The 17,675-nt window shown below is 32.4% G+C and overlaps 1 pseudogene; it reads left to right on the plus strand.

The window, feature by feature from the left end:
* Positions 1–2,642: 2,642 nt before the first annotated feature.
* LOC129950734 (pre-mRNA-processing factor 17-like) lies at positions 2,643–11,542 on the plus strand (annotated as a pseudogene).
* The last annotated feature ends 6,133 nt before the right edge of the window (positions 11,543–17,675 follow it).

Here is a 17,675-nt window from a genome sequence, read left to right on the forward strand (position 1 = left end):
ACTTGACATAGAAACAACGCAAAACAAAAAAAACGGTCATCTGTTTTGAAGAAATATTACAACGAACTACCCTCAATTCAGACGAAAACCACTAAAACTCATTAAAATGTCCAATAAACTCGTCTAAGGAAAATATTTGTTTTCCAATAAATTTAAAATTCAACTAAATACCTTCACTTTGCTTTTTCCAATAAATGACGCCAGTTTTCTTTCATTTTCCTATAAGTTTTTTTTTTATCGACAAATGTCCCAAGTTCCAACTCAGCAGGAACATAAAAACAACGTTTAAAAATAAACATGAAAATCTCATCCCTTAAGGTTGAGGCTTATCATCAGACCCGGTTGTTGGGTTAAAGTAAGAAGAAAATCATCATTGAATCTGTAACTAGAGTACCTATGCATATAATTCTTTGAAAATAAGTTGTCAATCTTCTTAAAGCACCCTTCGTCGAAAGCACAATAATAAGACACACAATTGCTAATTTTATACTTCTCAAAAACTCGAGGCATCAGCAGCAGCAGCAGCGTCTACTTAGCCAGATGTAGCCTTGAGGTGTCAGTACGTAATGAAATTGAGGATCAACCCAATTGCTTTCTTCTTGATTCTCAAAGCAAAAAAAAAATGTAAAAGTCAAGAAATAGAAATAAAATTTAATTTACAAGCGATAATCCATGCCACAGCATTCATTCCCTTAACTGGAGGAGTGGAGCTCGAGCAGCGCCCAGACGCCAATATAACCATCTTTTATGTTCCATAGGTATTATATACCATTTACTCTTTTGACTCTATCTCTTGAAATGCTTCCCTGAAGCAACAGGAGCTTGGTAGCAGAAAAGCAGGGATATAAATCTGTAAGGAGCCGTTAAATTTTAATTGAGCATCACATAACAACCATCATGACCTAAATGACCATCATATCAGATGTCATTTGATATTCATGTGTCCTGTCTCCTGTGTTCGTAATAATTCTTTTATTTTTTATTCACATTATTATTTGCTGCTTGTGTTTTAATTGTAATCCTATGCTTAGTGCTGATAAATCAAAAATCAAATTATGTAATATAATGGTCTGGGTGATTTTGGTTGGTTATATGAAATTTAAACTACACGAGCTTACTACGAGACCGTAAGCAAGAAGACAAAGAGACCTAATGGGTATAGATATGTTTTAGTCTAGAAGTTTTATGCGGAAAGGATATAATAATGGCATACACTTTTAGAACTTAAAAGACCATGGGCAAATTTGTATGGGAGTTGAAGGTAAAGCCAACACATTTTTATGGCGACAAGTTCTCGTTTTTTTTTTAAGTTGTCAATTAGATTTTTCTAAAAAATCAACCAAAATCTTACCACAATATTTTTCATATGATATAATAAGTTAGATTTTTGTTATTATTTCCAGGATATTTTATTCTGAAACCCATTTTTTAGCGATTTGTATTTAAAAAATAAAAAAAACTGTCAGTATTTTAAAAATCTTACCAGTTGTTCAAAATAATATTTCTTAGAAGAAAAGGCCAATGCGCCAAATTTTGAAGAACATTTTAGAAAATAGCAATTTACTAAGCGGTTCCTAAATTTTAAACCTCTCTTTTCCTTTCACTTTAATAAAAAAAAAAACTGGCATCGGAACATGTATAAAAAAAGACGATTCGTAAGAACGAACAAGCTTAAACGGATTAAATATTTGAAAGTCCCAACTGTAAGCTGAACCATTTTATTCCATTCATTGCTCTTATAATATTAATTATACGGATGTCAAATTCTGTAAAGTCTGCATCAATCTGTAATTATCAGTAAAACTTAAATAACTTGACCTCGATATTCTTGAGAAATGGCCGACAGAAAAAGGTTTCCGAACCTAAAGATGGGAAAACGTATGCTAACACACACATTATTTTATTTGAATCACCAATTTTCTATAAGAAAGTAATAAAGTCCTTTAGGCGCCAGTAATTTTCTTGACAGGTCGTTTATAGCTATCATTGAAAGTTTCTGTCATTGAAAAAAATGTCCTGATTGAAATCCACCGAAAAACTTTTACTTACAGAAATCTGTCATTCAAATTGTGTGAAATCGGAACACATTCTTTTCACTTTTAAAAATAAGAGTATCAGCTGTTCAGGAAAATAAATGTCGGTCCGGAAAATATAAAAATACATTTTTAGAGAAAAATAAATGTGCAATTACACTTTTTTCCTCGACAACAAATTCCTTGGGTGATTTCCGATCGATCAGTATATAATTTTTATTTCTAATCGAAGGGAAACATAGTCAAATATCCATTCAAAAATTTTCCCGGATCGATTTCAATGATAGCTGTGTATAACTGGCCCCTTACAACGATTCAGTACTTGCGTTAGGTGTGTTCAATTATTAGGTTCGTTCAACCAGTAAAATTCCAGTGTAGTGCAGATTCATGAAACTGTCAGAACAAATTCAAACCAAAACGTCATACATGAGATTATAAAAATAGAAAACATATTAAAATTCGGCACAATTTAAATTGAAGAAATTATTGAATAAGTAAGGGGTGATTTTTTAGCTTTTATCTTTTTGGAAATACTGGTTAAAACAGTTGACGCACGTTTCGTGTTTTGTTTCACTGTCAAACATCTTCAGTTTGGTCTATAATATAACCATGAATCATCCAGCTGGTACAAGAATTGAAGCCGAACAACTTACTGCTACGTACAATTTTTGGTGATTGCCAATTCCGAAAATGAATGAGCTACCAATGCATGTAGAAAAAGTCACACTTTGGTGCGGTTTATGGGCTGGTGGCATCATTGGACCGTACTTCTTCAAAGATGATGCGAATCGTACGTAACTGTGAGTGGTGAGCGCTACCGTCAGATGATAACCAGCTTTTGTTTTGCCGAAATTGCAAGAGCTTGACTTGTATGACATGTCACCCTTTATTTCATTTTTTAATTTTTTTTTACTGTCCTCCCAATTTAATTTGGTGTTAGAAGAACACTTAATCAGATATTCCGTTTCAAACTAAGTTAGCACTAATACAAGGCTTTATTTAAAAATGTAAAGCAAAAATATTAAGCGCTTTACTCCCTACCAAAATATAATCCAATAATGACATCACAAAAATCTTGACAGTTTTCACCAACCTGCACTAGCTCAAAATGCAATGCAGAATTGCGCATACACGTATACACTTATAAGTGTACTTGTCAAATGTTCATTCACCTTTTCTAATACGTGATGCACCTTTTGAGAAAAAATGAGCTTGATGTACCAACTCATTCATTTAACTTAAATTAAACTGACGGAAAAATGTAGATCTATTTTTACTAATTTAATAATTCTAATCTCATCCAAATTCACTATTGGGCCCTAATCCGTATTTAGTTCCGAAAGTGCAGATTTCTGAAAACGAGTATTTTTTACTCTCTATTTCTAAAACGGAATGAAATCTATTACTTACGGATTATCAATTCCGAAAATGAAATTTTCATATCTGGCAACTCCTTTCCGAATGTCAAAAAAAAAATCAAAATACTGAACATTTATTTCTAAAAGAAATGTTATATCAGAATCGGAAAGTTTGAGGAAGAGCTTAAAGTGTAAGTTTTAAAAGAAATCGTAATAATTAAAAGGGCACCTATGGCACCGGATTTTGAGCATCTTGCATCAGGTACGAACTGCGAACTGTGGATGTACGCATATTTTGACTTTTCTTTCACATGAGCTTTATTTCTATTCGCAGACAGAACGTATTGTCAATTTATAATTACCCTTTACAACAAACAAAACAAGAGTGGCATATTTTTGAGGTTAAATTGAGCGCGAACAATTTATTCATTGTGGATGGTATGTGGAACGCGAATAAAGTTTGACAGTTTGTACCAACCACACTGCAATTCGTTACTACCAAATTGTTTTTACAAAATTGACTTGTTTTAGTGAACAAATGCAAATTTTACTATCCTTACATAAGTATCAATTGGTTTCTTATAATTTAAATGTGTTTTTGTTTGAAATTGGCTTATTGAAATGTGTAAAATCACGTTTGTTCGTCCATTCGTTCATTTGTTGTTCGCTCTCTTGTGCAAGGCCCTTTAATGTTAATCAGGTTTGTTTCATTTATTAAACTCTAGACCTTTTATGAAAACCCAGTTCAAAGCAGTTTATTTAACGAATGAATCTATTTTTTATCGATTTATGGTCCATAGTTCAAAAAATGTACAAGTTTCCGTAAGTATTGCATTCTTTAAATAATCTGATAAATGCAAGGTACTTATGTAGATTTTTGATATATTACATATACAAAAATTTAAATAATAAACATTTCAGTGAGCTAGTAACTTTAAAGATGACTTTTTGATTTGAAACGATTTTAATAATTAAAAAAAAATATACATTTTACACAAATTAAAATTATAAAATGGCTACTTTCAGCAGTTCGCTAAATCCACATGACTTATGACATTTCTCCATAGTAAGGTTTGTTTGTTTCGTTTTTTTTTTAACTTCCCATAGGAAGTTGTTGTAATGGGTCCGATTTGTCAAATTGAAAATTTTGACATTTCTTGACGTTTCAAGGTCCCTGGAGTCGATATAAAAGATTTTTAGAAAGATGTCTGTACGTGCGTGTGTACGTACGTTTGTACGTCCGTACGTCCGGGACGTTTTTTTCGTCCTCCATAGCCCAAGAACCAGAAGAGATATCGACTTCAAATAAATTTTGTTATACAGATAATAAGGCAGAAAGATGCAGAAAGGGCTCTCAACAAAATTGCGTGGGTGGTTTTTTTACCATAGCAGTTTGAAAAAAAGGTGAAAATTTTGGTTAACCCTAAATATCTTACGAACCAAAAACGCTAGAGACTTGAATTAAATTTTATATAATATATTGTAACGCGATAGCAAACAGGTATATTTTTTTTAAAAAAATCAATATAACAGTTTTTTTTATAAATCAATAAAACTGAAAAAAAAATTTGTCACCTCTAAAATTTTACGACTGAAATATGATTCATGTCTAAAACAATTTTGTGCAACGAAGAATAATGTTTTTGACATCTGATAAAATTTCGAGAAAAATCAAATTGTCGGTTTTTTTTATAAAAAATAAAAATCTAAAAAAAATATTACTCAAAGTTGGTAAAAATTGAATATCGATTCAAATATCTTTTCAAAAACTTGAAATTTGGGCTTCAATCTTATTTCATCTTGTAAGAAATATTGTTTTCAATATTTTGAAAAATGTTGAGAAAAATCGAATTGACAGTTTTTTTACAAAAAATAAAAACCTGAAAAAAATGTATACAAGTTGGTAAAAATTGATTTTCGACTCAAATATCTTTTCAAAACTTTAAGATATTGGCTTTAATTTACTTTTATCTTTCAAAAAATCTTGTTGTTAACAGTTAGTTAAAGTTTGAAAAAATCGAACTGACAGTTTTTTTTACAAAAAAAATAAAAACCTAAAAAAAAATTAACAAAAGTTGGTAAAAAATGATTTTCGACTCAAATATCTTTTAAAAACTTTGAGATAATAGCTTGTAATTAATTTTTTCTTATAAGAAATATTGTTTTCAATATTAGGACAAATTTTGAGAAAAATCGAATTGACATTTTTTTTACAAAAAATAAAAACCTAAAAAAAATGTATAAAAGTTGGTAAAAATTGATTTTCGACTCAAACATCTTTTCAAAAATTAAAAATATTGTCTGTAAACTTTTTTTATTTCACAGAAAATATTGTTTACGATATTCAATAATTTTTATGTAGAAATCCAACAGTCCGTTTTTCATAAAACATAAAATCTACAAAAAATAGTACGCAAATTTGGTGAAAATTGATACGAGTACAAATCGACAGACGGGATGGGAAGTTATCAGTGTGGGTCGCATCCCAGCCTCTTTTTTTATTAACAAATTGTCAATTTTTGCACATGTTCGGATTCGGATAGATCGCTTTTAATAATAGTTAACAATGAATTTAAATTTTGGAATAATTAGTAAATTGCTAAATATTTAAAAAGTGAATTTTTCTGCATGTTTTAACAATATTTTCTTAGAAGTTCTGCGTCCTTGAGGATTGAGTTAATGTTCACATTTTACGGAATTATTGACTTCGGAAAATATTTCATCATCCCAAAGTAATATGGATTATATTCGGTCCTTTATCTTAAATTCTAAATCGAAAACCCGACTCAGACTGGAGGTGTATTTGGGGAAGTCTTTTTCATAAACGATTGAAACCCACTTATTCATCAGCACCGCATTCATAAAGGTTTATGTTGGTAGATGAGAATTATTCTTTTTACTTTTTGTTTTTAGATTTGTTTTTTCTATTAATTTTTGTTTGTTTGTTTATTTCATCATGAGCTGACTCTTTTCAGCCACTTGTCGAAAACAATGATCGGTTTAATATGTTAGAACAGCAGCTATACGAATATACTAGGTAAAGAAGAAGCTGATGGAAGCATCATACAAACTATACTCTCCTTGTTCAAATCTCAATGGCAATCTCAAGAGGAATTCCGTTCTTATGCACTCAAATCTAAGGATGGCAGCCAATATTTACATAATCATTGCCTGAAAGTATAGATATTTATTATTATGGTAGCCAGAACCAGAAAACTCCCATCACCTTCTGCTGGATGGCCTCAAGCCTCAAGCTCCAAGGACCAAGCCCCCAGTTCCAAGTTCCAAGCTTCAACTACTTACTCTTACTCCCACATTATAAAAGCTATGGCATTTATTGACTTCAGCTGTAGCTGTTGAATCTTTAAATCATTTTATCTGTCATTGCACGTTTATAAGGATTTACATTTTGTTTTGGTCTTGGTTTTGAATTTTTTTTATTTGTGTCTTTCTCTGTGATGTAAGAACAACTACTTAATTATTTTTATTTTGTTTTTTGTTTTTTTGGTTTTCATTTTATTTTGAGATTGTAAAATGGATTTGATCAAAAGCAGATGTGGTTCGAATAATATAATGTCTAGTGCAGGTTTGGATTGTGCATTAAGTTGTTTCATGTTTTTGTGTATGTTTCTTTTTCAATGTCAGTTAAGGTAGGTAAGGAACTCACTCCCTGTATCTGGACTTATTTTTAAGACAACCCCCTAGGTTATTTGTTTTAAAAGATGATTTTTTTAAAGAGCCGGAGGAGTTTCAAACATCAATCCGATGAATGGGTGGCGGATGTATATGGTAGCATTTAGTTCTCAAATTAGCTTTGGCAAAAATACTCATCCGAACAGCTCATTTGAGAAAGTACTTTTCTTGACAAGAATTATAGGCTTTTCACCAAGTCCAAAATCCGGTTTTCGCGAAATTATAAATTTGGCCGAAAACCTATATTGAAAACATACATTTTTGGTAAACCACAAGTTTCAAGTAGCAATTCAAAGTTGAACTAAACAAACAAACCTTTCGAAACATTCAGCGCTCAAATTAATGTAAACAAAACAGCTGATGGCTGCTGTCAAAACAAATTTTTCATTTTGAAATAAGTAATATTATTTATACAATTTCCTTCAAAATAAGAATTATTGCATTTGTTTTTATTTACAGAATAAAGTCGCAGCAGGCTAGGAAAATTTGTGCCAAAAACATTCCACAATGTGGGAATCGTTGATCCAGTGAATTAAACCACAACAGTGAGCTATCGCAACTTGATGAACAGCCTGCCAACATCAAGAAGATTCTCATTCATTGTACAAACCAGGCGAGTCCCCAAAGGAAGAAGCCAAAGAGATAGTCATGTAAAAAAAAATTTTGACAGTCGGTGTTAAACAAATTTAAATGTCAAATGAAAGCGTGTAAATGTCCGGTGTGATCGATTTTCGGTTTTCGAAAACTTTTTGGCGAAAACCCGGCTTTGGATTTGGTGTGAAAAGGCTATTAGTCTTGGAGGATTTAACTCAAGACCTCTTGCTTTACAGTTCTATGCACAAACATAGCTATTAATTAAAGGTCTGTTTGCGTTGGATAACGTAGAATTTTCTGTAAATTTGACATAAAATTATTTTGACGTTTATGATGTTCATGTTTATGGTAGTGTCAATCAATTTGTTCTGTTATCATGTTTTAACGAGTACCATAGAGTACAGCCAAACAAACGCTTACAGAAGCATTCAAATTGTGTGGTTTCTAGACATGGATAGATTTCTAGACATGGCTATTAAAGGATAATCATTGGATTATTTTTTTAAAAAGTTGGTTATAGCTTTTATTTCAAATATCTGAATCAAGCGTTTAATGATCATTAGAGTTGATCATTCACAGTAAAACTGACAGGTTGCCGAAAGAAAAGCAACCCTTTCTGATGGCAGCATTGTTTCGAAATGTGAAATCAACAATCAGCTGTTTATTCGAAACCATTTCATTATTGGATTAAATAATGCATTTTTTAGTAGACAAAATTTACATAGGATCAGATTCATTTTGACAACAAAAAATCAAATTTGACTCTATTAATCATTTTGAATCCCGAAACAAAATATTCAATGTTGAAACTGGCCTTTTAGTCAAATGTCATGTAAAATGAAACAGTTTTCTATTAGAATCCATGTTCGTTAAGAACGAATGAGGTTAAAATTGAAGAACATATACCATTTTTTTTTAAACAAACATACCTAAGGTTTAATATCTAGTTAAGGGTGTCAATTCATTTTACTAGTAACCATTAAAGGTGCTAAAGCAGCTATAAGAGTTTATAAAAATAAAATATTCATACCTCTATGAAAATAAAACATTGCAATGCCAACATAGACATAAAAATTGTGTGATTCAAAAACGGATACAAAAAATGCCCTTCAATTCTATGCTAAATCACATGTTTATTGAAGCTTGTCATTTGTGGGTGGCACTGGCCCTGGATGGCGCTAAGTGCGTGGAATGTCAAACCTACACAATTCTGGATGCAACCACAATTGATGGTTATAAAGGGAAACATTTTTGAAAATTCAATTGTCGTGAGTTTGTCAGAGAAAAGGTACTTAGTAATGTAAGCCCTTGAGTTTGATGTGTGTAACGTATGCCAAATGGGGTTCTATATTTATTGCCCAAGTTGCATACATATGCAGAATGAAAGTTTAGTTCGCGTAAGGGTTACATTCATTCATACATTGTGTTGTGTTTGAGAAATGTAAAAACATAGATGTGGAGGCTAATTGGACATCCCTTGTCTTTGTTATGCTTGTGACGATGATGATGATGATGCCTTAAAACACTCAATGGATGTTTTGTTATGTCATATGAAAATACAGGCTGTGCATATGTATGATGATAGGGTATGAAATATTGAGATATTGTCACGTTCTGGTTGTTGGTACAATAAAAGATTCAAGTTTAAATTTGTATCGCAGAAGCAGAAGCAGAACAAATGGATGACAGTTGGATGGATGCGTAAATACCTAACATGAAGCAAAAGGGTTAAAGGTTTTTTTTTGTAAAAAGTTTTTTTCAAGGTAAGGATATATCCCATCAGAATTGATTGCCTGATTGTCGGAATGCAGAATTAGCACAGACATGGGGATGCATTTACTAAACGCATCATTTCTACATTTGAGAAAAGTTGAATTACAAATATATAAATGATGCAAGATGCACACACTTGTTGACTGACAAGGGCTTGATCGTGATTTATTCTCCACAGAGTTATTGTTATTTTTAGATTCATAAAGGTTGCTTTATTAGGATACAAAACTTTACTTACATCTGTACATCGGTTGTTATATTTTATGGATAGCTTTGAACTACTTGAATATTAAAAACTACTTTTAAGACATCATTTATTGAAGTCAAGGGGTTTAAAAACATAACTTCTCAGTAAAGAAATGTCATCGTCAAAACGTCAATGCTTCTTTTGTTGAAAAAAAAAGTTTAATATTTTTCTTTGCTACGCGTAAAATTTTAATTTTTACAAAAAGCACCCAAAAAAGATAATAGTTTTTTAAACCTAGATTAAAAAACTGTAGATGTAGTTCAAGTGGAAGTGATTCCGATGAAGAGGCACCTGAAGAAGCCACCATCCATCTGAAGCCAGTTATACAGACCAAGAAAATTCAGTGGCCAAAACTCTAGCTGTGTGTGCATCACCTGATGTCATACCTCTCGCAGCCGTAGCCGTTCCCGATGTAGTTGATCCTTCCTTTAAAGGAGTTTTTTACAATCCGAGGTATGAAGAACTCTACACACCTGTGCAAGGACCCGAGAAACCTAACCAAACGAACCAAGAACGCGCCGCCAAAAATACACTCGCTGGTTTTCTAGAAAAGGCGAACATAAATGCCCTTCATTTTGAGAACCAGCGATGCACATTCCATACCTATGGATACGCTAGGATCAGTCTACTGATGAGACGGCCGATGGCCAGAGTTATGTTAGGGACCTGCAGGGCGCTCACAACACTGACGGCAAGACTGTCTTTGAGTCACCTAAGGAGAAGCGAAAATAAGAGAAGAATGATTGTCCAGAGCATGTTGAAGGATTCGTTGGTACATGGGGTAGTTATAAAAATGAACAAACCGAGAAAAAATCTGAGTTGGACGAGATCTTGGCAAAGAGAAACAAGCGTGGACGGATTCCGGAAGACAAACCACTCGAAGAGGAGTCTATTTTACACATCAAAGACGCTCTTGATTATCAAGGATGATCGTATCTTCAAGCTCCACACGATGCCGGAGTTAATTTACGATCAAATGTTCCTCCCACAAAATACACAAAGAACACATCCACACATGGCAGGGATATAACAAGGGCATATCATCGATTAGATGATTCACAAAAACTGGAGAACGTCGTTGCATTCCTACCTACTTCGGTCACAGAAAAGCCATTAAGGATGTAGGCTGAAACAATAAGGGAACTCATTTCCTTTTGGCCCCATACGACAGGTACATCAAACTCTGGGACGCAGAGACTGGAGATGTTCTGTCGCGTTTCACAGCTATAAAAATGCCTTTCTGTGTGAAATTCCATCCCTATAATGGGAAGCAGCACTTTTTTCGTAGCTGGAACCTCAGATAAGAAGATTTGTTCAGACAATCGAAGTGGTGACATTTCCAAGGAATACGAACGTCATTTGGGAGCCGTAAACACAGTCACATTTGTGGATGAGAATCGTCGCTTCGTCACAACATCCGATGACAAGAGTACGCGCATCTGGGAATGGGACATCCCAGTAGACATGAAATATATCGCCGATCCTACAATGCACTTCATGCCTGCCGGAACCTTAGCTCCCAATGGCAAATGGTTGGCCAGAGTTTGGAGAGCAAAATTGTAATATTCTCGGGGCTCCATCGATTCAAAATGAATCGAAAGAAGTCTTTCTCCGGGCACAGGCTTTCGGGTTATGCCTGTAATTTGGACTTCTACCCGGACATGAGTTTTCTTATATCGGGCGATGGTGATGGAAAGTGTTACATTTGGGACTGTAAGACAACAAAAATGTACACAAAATGCCAAGCACACGAAGGAGTGTGTATAAGTACGATTTGGCATCCACATAAACCGATTAAAGTGGTAACGGCCGGATATGATGGGTTGCTTAAGTTTTGGGATTAAAATAAGTTTATCATTTCATTGCAATACACTGCTTATAGAATCTCATGAACAATTTTCTAAAAATGTATCCCTTCACTTCATCTGTTACTCAGTTTCGGATTCTGTAATGGAAATTATTTACAGCGATAATAAATATATAAATCGGTATTAAAAGATTCAAGCTTATTAATTACATACAAATACTTGTAACTTAAATATGTAAGTAAAAGAAAAAAGTTAAAGCTTAATTCATTCTCTTGTTTCAAGCCAGCTGTAATTTGAAGTGTCAAAATACCCGTGTTTTTTATAAAAATCCAACCGTAGTACAGTAGAAAATTAAATTAACAGTAAATACAACATCCGCAGTAGAATCACTGCCCATAAAAGGTAAAATGAAATTCTGTTGCAAAAAGCAATACCCGTGTTTTGTTGGAAAATCTGGAAAAATTATAGTAGAATTTTACACCGATAACAAAAACAATATCCGCAGTATGAATACTGCCGATAAAAATTGAAGTAGAATCTTACTACGGATGGGTTTTTGACATTTATACGAACCTCAAATATATTTTATGTGATTTCGTTCTCAAATGTTGGTACGATTGATATTGCATTCGTATATCGATGGAAGTGTTTGTTGAGTTGTTGTGCATTTGGAATCATGTGTTTTCCATTGGCCAAAAAAAATCAATCGGTTACTGTTGACATTATTTAGTTTTGTTAATGAAAATAGACTAACTGGGCTTATTTTGCAAGAATAGGAAAGAAAATTAGGTTTTGCTTTGTTTCCACTAAAGGTTTATCCCAGTTTAGAGTAAATAAATCTTTTTGTGTGTTTACACCGCACAAGAAGATTTAAAAATGAATAAGTTTGACAGCACTTTCTAAAATCGAAATTGTGTTTCGATGTTTTTTATGAAGTGCAAGTGAGAAAGTTTGATTCATGATAAACATTAAAGAACTCAATAGTTCAGCAACATAATATATAAGAATATATGAATACGCTACCTACTCCATGTGGATTTTTTTTTAATTGATTAAAACATGATTTTTGTACACAAACATGCAAATAAAGAGACTATAATGCATTATCTTCACAAATTTTGAATCAACTGAATCAACTCCGATCCCTAACCGGAATCGAGTGAAATCAAGCTCATTTCAACTCGATTCAGTAATATAAAGAAATGAGACGAGCTTCAAGCTAGCTTTAATACCACATGTTAATGTATTAGTCTACGAACAAACCCCCTTCTTTAAGGGTTTATTTTATGTCAAAGTTGCAATTGTTAATTGAACTATTTTTATAGAATCTCAATTCCCAGATTTGTTCTTACCATTTCTTCTTGAAAATTGTCAATTTTATTAGTTTTAGTTAGTTTTTTTTTTGCTGAACTAATTTAAACTTTTGATTTTCACAAAACTTTTTTCTATTTTTTTGTTTTTTTTTTTTTAATTTTTTTTCTGACAGATCTTCTTTCAGTTGTACACATTTTTAAATACAAAAATCTACTATACTATTTATAGAATACCAACAAAACACTACTAATTTTATTTTTATAAGAGTATCAATAGAGATTTTCGAGGTTTTTATTCTTAGAGGTTCGTATGTTTGGCACTTGATGGTTGTGATCGTAGAGTAGTGTCCAACATACAAAATACAATCAAGCCACTGAAGACGAACTTATGTATTTCAACAGAACTTATTTTTAATTTATATCAACCAACTTTTGGTAATTTAGTTACTTGTGTGTTTTTTCCAATCCAATATACATGCTTTCGATTTCTTATCAGGCCTATAATATTTTGTGGACTGTTGCAACACTACCTTTCAGAACAATATCTTTTCAAATCTTTCGAAAAAGATACAAATAAAACTTTTTAACTTTGCTTAGCAAAAAAACAATATTTGAGTTCTAATTTGAGTTTATTTCGTTAAGCTGACTCTTAAGGATTTCTTCGACGATAGGGCCAACTGTTGCACCTAAAAACACATACAAAAAGATACCGTGTTTATGTGAAACAAAACCCGAATTTTAGAGACATTTAAAATTATCAGCTTTCAAAAATTCAAAAATCGTTAATTTATTTAAGTTAATTATTATTTTCATTGTCCAAGAAAAAGATCAGAATTATTACTTAGAAACTTGACAACTAAAAACTATCACTGTGAACCTTCAAAACATTAAATAAAAACAAACAAATTGCAAATATTACATATGATTGTTGTTTTTTACCAACGAAAGTTCTTAAACAATGACGGCAATTGCCCTTAGTGGATTTATTAGAAACCCGAATTATATTTAACTTTTTTTGTGCATCATTGTGATGTCTAATTGACGTATGTATCTCGTTTCCATGTAATGGCTGAAACACAAACACTTCGTCTGCGTTACATTGGGAGTGCTTCGAGGTTGCTTTGAATGACACTTCCAATATGACAGTTCTAAAATAGCACTTCTGTCAATGGCAGCTTTTATTAGGTCCGTTCGCGTACCCTCCTAAAACAGTCCAATTTTACGAAAAAATACAAAATTTACTCAAATCCTGTTCGCGTACTCAAAAATGTCGTAGTTTTTCGTAAAAGAGAGCGTAAAATATTCCCCCAACCTACGAATTTTAGCCCAAGAAATTTCTTTGAGCTGATTTATAAAAATTGTCATATTTGATAGGAATTCAAATAATTTAATTCAATTCTTATGGCTGAACTCGTAAACGTCAGGCGAAGCCGAAGCTGAAGCGTGTTTGTGTTTCAGCCATTAAAGAGAGAGAGAGAGAGCGAGATAAAACTACGAGAAGTCAAAACGAGTCTGCTCAAAAGTGCCAAAGAAGCAATTACGTAAGCTGGTTGTTAATCAATTTTTGTAATTCTACATCTTAGAATTCTGCGCTTCAAAATTCATTATTCCAACATTCTGATTATCAAAAAAAGCGCACACTTTCTTACATTTTTAAAAAATATTGCAATTCGTTAAAACCGTCAAAATCAATTGAATTTGTTAAGTTTTTTTAAATATAATTTCTCAACATTCTCAAAAACCACACTCATTGAATGTTTCACTTTAGCTGAACAAATACTCACCTTTATTTTGAACAGAAATTTTCATTGATGTTTGCTCTTGACTCAAAAATGTGTTGCATACTAATTTTTTTGTATAATTTTTTAAAGAAAATTCTCAGAAATGTTTAAAGGGAAGAAGAATTTTCGGCATACGCATATTTTAAAATTCTATTCGCATATTAAGTCATCTTATATTCAATTTTGTTTCAATTGAAGTGTCAACAGTTTCGATCCGAGCTTAAGTAAATATCAATTCATATACATAACTCGAAAATCCCATGTGAGCTAGATAAATGTGAGAAAAATGTTATTTACAAATAGAATGAACTGCTTTTGAATGTTAATATGGCCAATAAGGTTCTAAATGCCCCAGGTTATATTATTTAAGCTTAACAATTTGACTTTCCTTTCCGAAAAAAAGATTTTTTCTAAATCAAAGTAAAAAAAAAAAAAACAAATACAGAAAAACTCAGACATTAAAGACATTTTATTAGATTACCCTATAAAAGTGAAATGATTCTTTTTGAAAGTTTTACATATGTGCAACGTTTAACTACCTTAACCTCATTTTTATCCTTGGGAAAAAATCATAACCGGTTTTATGTAAGAAAAGTTTCTCATATTTTTTAAAAAACACTTTTCAAAACCTTCAGTTCCTTATGGATACAAAATATGGTTTATCTACCCTATATACATGATTTTATGAATAAAATTATCTCTTAACCTAGAAAAAAATATCCAGAACAACATAATGTGTCACGCAGCATGTTCGGGCTTCTGACAAAATGACATCCGCTCACAGAGTCATTTATTATAATTCGCTCTAGCATTTACAAGACCATCTCCGCATTAGTATAGGAGGAAGGTATAGCATCTAGCTCGGTTATTTTTTCAGTGTTGAAATTTCGACCTTCCTGTGCTAATGTTTTGACTTGAGTGTTGAAAGTCGCCATGTCTCAAACTCGCACAGCACACATATTATTTTGGATGCTGTGTTGATGTCCTTGTGCAGATTTTGTTTTTTGTATTTGTAAACCTCCCGCAGTGCCAAGGGAACATCCTTGCATGCCCCTTCTCCTTATACAAATGGGGGATGATTATTATCCTGGAGTAGCATCATTGTTGTCTCCTCATTTTCATCATCAACATCGCTTTCGTTGGGTGTTGTATTCTGCTGCGCTGGGCTGGGCTGGACTGTTCTGGTTGAACTTAATTCAATCAATAACAATCATTGGGAGCTGAGCGGATCGGAGCGTATACAGAGGTGAGAGGTTTGTTTTACGTAAGACGCGTTAGATAAATCTTTTCCAAACCTGAATGTTGCGATTTCGTGATGTGCATTGTTTATAATATTCTTCGTTCGTCTAAAAATAAAGTTTCAAAGTAATAAATGAAGCGATGTTATGCTAATTTTAATATTTATCGATAGAAGATTGAGATGTTGGAAGGACCTGGCCGGGCGTAAGGATGATAGGTTGTAGGATAGACTTTGGTATAGAAGATTGTAATCGGAGTAAACAGAAGTTAGATAAGGAGGTTAAATATAATTTCATGTTAAATGCAGATACAAATTTAGGAATTATTTTCGGAGAATATTTACAGCAAAAGATGAACCTGGAAGCATGAAGTTTGAGAATTTTAGTGTTTAAGACAAAGGTTTAAATTTGTCAACCTCTTATGGCTGAATCACAAACACGTTTTAGCTTCGGCTTCGTCTGCGTTACGGTGGGCCTGCTTCGAGGTTGCTTTGAATGACATTTCTATCATTTTCTTGTGTGAAGGCTCCATGCTTACTAACCCTTAACTGTTAGAAATATGTGCCCATATGAATGAATTCCAAGTATTTTGTTAACAAAAAATGCTCAAACCCTCATGCATCACTTGTTGAGGAACACGAGTATACGCAAGCCGAATTTAATCTGCAGTTTTTAAATATACATACGCATATATTTTTTAAAATCAATTTTTATGACTTTAAAATGTCAGCCACCTTAGGAAACGTAAACTAATTCACAGAACCAATTTGAAAATACTATAACAATTCGATTCCATTGGTGAGCCATTTTTAAAATATAAGGGCTAATACTTGACACAATTCAACTCAAAATATAAAAAAAGAACACAAATTTAAATATCTATGAAGGTTGAAAAATAAGTTGCTCGCAATTTTTACAACCTTGTTAAAGTTTTATCTACTGCCGGCGTAAAGTTTTTCCGACTTTACAACGTCTTTAAAACTGAAAAGTTTATTTATGTATGTACATATGAAAAATACATGACTTTGAAACAGAATAAGCTACAATGTGTTCATAAGATTTTCAAAGCTAACATATCGGCGTTTTCGGTCGTTTGATCGGTCCAGGCTTCCCTCTTTGCCTGGTTGTGTTGGTATCTACATTTTTTTCAGTGATGGATACTTTTAGTTGCCTTAGAAGTATCTATAAACGTTACAAAATATCTTCATTTTTTAAACGTTGTAGTCTTTAAATTATATTACATATGTATACTGAGTACTTTTGGGAACGATCCCAGTTCTCGGATTTTGTTAGTTTATTTTACTTATCCAATTCTTGTTTTGCAAATTACAACATTCAACAAATTAAAATAAATAATTTTGCAAATCAGCTGTGTTTATTTACATTTATAATGACCAGAGTTTTAGATTCGTCTTTTTTTAATACAAAATTTGACATAAACAGAGCGTAACTAAAATGAATTTGAAAACATTTACAGTCTTATTAAATACAATTCGCTAAACAGATGAATAGTTACACAGTGCATAAGGATTTATGTAGGCTCTAATAACGTTGCGAAAATTCCCATTTATAAAAAATTCTGCTATAAATTTCAGCTATACAATGCTTATGTCAAAAAAAGTACCAAAATGGAGCAATCTATTCCATTTATTTATTTATCAACTCAGCTGTTTGCCATAACAAATAAAATATAAAACATGTATTGTGCTTTTGTTGTGTTTGAATCGAATAAAAATGGAAACTAAAACTAGACTGTCTCGTACCACAAATTGGGATAAAAACATTTGAATGAAATCAATAAAACTTGTAGATACTCATACTCCTTCGACAACTTATA

This window comes from Eupeodes corollae, chromosome 3 (genome assembly GCF_945859685.1).
Source record: "Eupeodes corollae chromosome 3, idEupCoro1.1, whole genome shotgun sequence".
In the NCBI taxonomy this organism is placed as follows: Eukaryota; Metazoa; Arthropoda; class Insecta; order Diptera; family Syrphidae; genus Eupeodes; species Eupeodes corollae.